Raw genomic sequence first — 3,719 nt, forward strand, 5'->3', positions numbered from 1 at the left:
GAAAACATGTACGCCTCGTAATTTTGCTGGTCAAACTCGTATCCGACCTTCGTATCAACCGCGATTAGGATCCTTGGTTGTGACACAACAGCCTCGGCAGAGAGGTTGTCACCTCCTACTATGGCCAGCGTGTTTACGGTGAAAGTTAGTTTATTTATAGCTGAATCTATTACACTTGTTTATCAATTACAGATTCAAAAAGAGTTAATCTTTTTATAAGATTACTCTCTTACACAAATAAATCAAAAAAATTACAAATAAATCAAATACACGCAGAGGATGTTTATCACCCGCTGCTTGCGTGTGATCTTTACCTGTGCCGGGAACGCGTTAGTCCGTAGACCGTCGCGGATCAGATCCGGTTGATAGAGTGATTATTTAAAGCTCCTAATTCACAAAGAAAGTAATCTCAAAAGTGATAATCTCGACCAAGTGAGATTACGACTTTTCTCGAGATCAAAACCAAGTTTAATCTAAAGGAAAGGTGAAACGAGTCTCAGATCCTTCGAATAGCTCCCTCTTTATGCTAAAATTCGCCAAGATCTACTAGCCCTCCTCTGAAATTCATGCTCCACTCTTTAATTTGACAGCACCTCGCCGTCTGATTTTTGATCCTCTGCATATAGGGCCCTAGGCTTGTATTTATAGGCTTTGGTTGCGACGTTTTCGGATAAAAATTAATGATTTGATGTTATCCTCAATTAATAATCACTTAACCACATTTCGAGATAACATCCAAGCAATTGGGAGGCTCTGGAATAGAAGAATCCCGTGAAAACCATCGAAAACCATTAAAAGCGCGTTTTTAGAATTTCTGGGCTCGAGCTACCCCACGGTGGCTCGGCACTGTGCGAGCCACTAAATGGTGGCTCGGCATCGCATGAACGCAAATTTGGTGGCTCGGCTTTGGTCGAGTCCTTTCAGTGTGACTCGGCCGCCAGGGGCTATTTCGATCTTCCGGGTTTTGACTTGTTTTGTCGTTACGCGCATTTAGTCATTTTGTTAACTTCCACGCTTCATTGGTTCGCTTGATACGTTTCATTAACTTAGAGCTGGCTAATAAGCGTGGGGGCCACTTAGAGCTGGCTGATGAGTGTGCGGGCCACTTGGAGGTGGCTGATGAGCGTGCGGGCTACTTGGAGCTGGTTGATGAGCGTGCGTGCCACTTGGAGCTGGCGGATTGTTACATCATCAATAATTTGCCGCTTTGTTGTTTCGATGGCTCATCGCCACGTCGTTTGATGGTTCATCACTATGTCGTCTGACGGTTCGTCGCTCGATGGCTCATCGTCTCGAGCTGTGTTCGGGACCTATAGGAAATTTTTGACGCCTACAAAATCTTCAATCTATCTATCGCGGATCTGGAAGTAGAAGCAACTAACATGCCATTGATATAAAGTAATAAATAAATATACACACCTCCATTCAACTTGTGATAGTACATGCAAGGATCAAACTGGCTCTTAATGTACGAATGACCGATCATGAACCCTCGAATCGCTTATACCATTGTCGAGGAGATTGCTTCAAACCGTATATCGATTTCTTCAATCTACAAACCAATTTATCCTTTTTTGTAGCTCAGAATTCTAATGGTTGAGTCATATAGAGTTCCTCATCAAGATCACCATGAAGAAATACTGTTTTCACATCCATTTGATCTAATTCTAAACCATACTATGCCACCAAAGCTAGTAAAATCCGAATCGAAGAATGTTTCACTACTGGAGAGAAGACCTCATTGTAATCAATACCTTCCTCCTGTGCATATCCCTTCGCAACCAACCTAGCCATGAACCTCACGGGAGTGCCTTCAATACCCTCCTTCTTCATATACACCCACTTGCAACCAATTACCTTCCGTCCTTTTGGAAACTCGACAAGCTCCTATGTGTCGTTCCTATGAAGAGACTCCGTCTCCTCCTGCATAGCCACCTGCCACTGATCAGCCTCCGAACTCTGCTCGGCCTCTCTGAATGTAGTAGGAACCATCTGATTGACACTCTCCACCGGAAGTACATACGCAACAACTATATCTGTATACCTAACTGGCATCCGTATATCTCTCCCCCATCTCCGAACCATAATAGAATCCTGAACCTGAGTCATCGGTCTCTGATCCTATTCAACTGTACTAGTATTCTCCAAATAATCATCGTTCTCGTGGCGTAACCTGAGTCATCAGTCTCTGATCCTATTCAACTGTACTAGTATTCTCCAAATAATCATCGTTCTCGTGGCGTCATCTCAGTTAGCACTCTAATAGATACGGTCACATCTGGACAATGTGGAGCCGCGTCAATGTCCACCACCTACGATGTCTCCAATGTCGGGTCCCTCTCTACCTGATGAGAGATGGCAAGCTTCAAGATAGAAGCCTCATCGAATGTGACGTCTCTACTCAGCACAATCTTCTTATCAACCGGATCCTAAACTTGTATCCCTTAACACCATGCTTGAATCCCATAAATATGGCCTTTCTAGCTCGAGATTCCAATTTATCTGTTCTAACATGATAAAATGCAGGATGCCCAAATACCTTGAGCTGATCATAGTCGTGTACTGGCTCTCGCGATCACATCTCCATAGGGGTCTTTCCCTCAATTGCAGATGAATGCAGTCTATTAATAAGGTAGCTCGCATAAGAAAGTGAGCCCAAAGATCTTCTCCAAACTACTTCGCAACAATAAACATTGGACATTCTCCTGCAAAGACAAATTTAACCTTTCTGCCACCCCATTCTGTTGCGGTGTGTGACTAACTGTAAAGTGCCTCTCTATACCCTCGTCTCGACATAGCTGCTGAAAGGGGTCAGAAGTATACTCACCGCCATTGTCGGATTGTAATGTCTTGATTTTTCTCCCAGTCTACAGTTCCAATCTCTTTTTCTACTCCATAAATATCTCTAGAACTTCACTCTTCTTCATCATGGTGTACACCCAACAATACCTAGAATAGTCATCTACAAACGTGACAAACTAATATCGACTACCAAGTGATGATGTCTTGGTGGGACCCTAAACATCTGTGTGCACGTAGTCTGATGTTGGCCTTACTGTTTTTGATGATGTTTAACAAACAATTTACAACTAATATTATTTGTCTAGTGTTTGTGTTTTTGTATTTATTCTAGGCAAACAATAAGTTGAAGGATGGATAGAATCGAGCATTCACGATCATATTCAATAAAGGTTGGCGGAATTGTGGAATGAAGCATTACAATTCAAGTTGAAGATCCAAGTTCAAACTTCATCCGTAAGGTGTACCAAGTTGAGCTACAATGAAGACCTTCATCAAGCTTAGGTATATTTAGTTTAGGTTTTTATATTATGTGCGTTAGTACTTTAAGCCCAATCATATACACACATATACGTTTTGGTTATATATATATATATATTATTTGTTTATGGACTTCATAACAATATTTTATATCAATTCATTAAGTCTATAAAATCATTTTACAAATGTTTTAGTATTGTGTTTATGTCAAATGACAAAAATATGTATGTTTAGTTTTCATGTTTTTTGGACATATTTGAAAAATAATGAGTTTTCACTATTAAGAAGTGAAATTCCAAAAATTCTTTTTATAACATGTTCATTTACGTGTTTACGATGATTTTCTAAAGTTTTATATTTTTTGGAATTTATTTGCTATTTTTAAAGGTACTTCAAAAATTAGTTTTTCTATTTGATTCAGGTTGAAAACCTGTTATCAG

This window comes from Asparagus officinalis, chromosome 5, assembly GCF_001876935.1.
Source record: "Asparagus officinalis chromosome 5, Aspof.V1, whole genome shotgun sequence".
Classification (NCBI taxonomy): Eukaryota; Viridiplantae; Streptophyta; class Magnoliopsida; order Asparagales; family Asparagaceae; genus Asparagus; species Asparagus officinalis.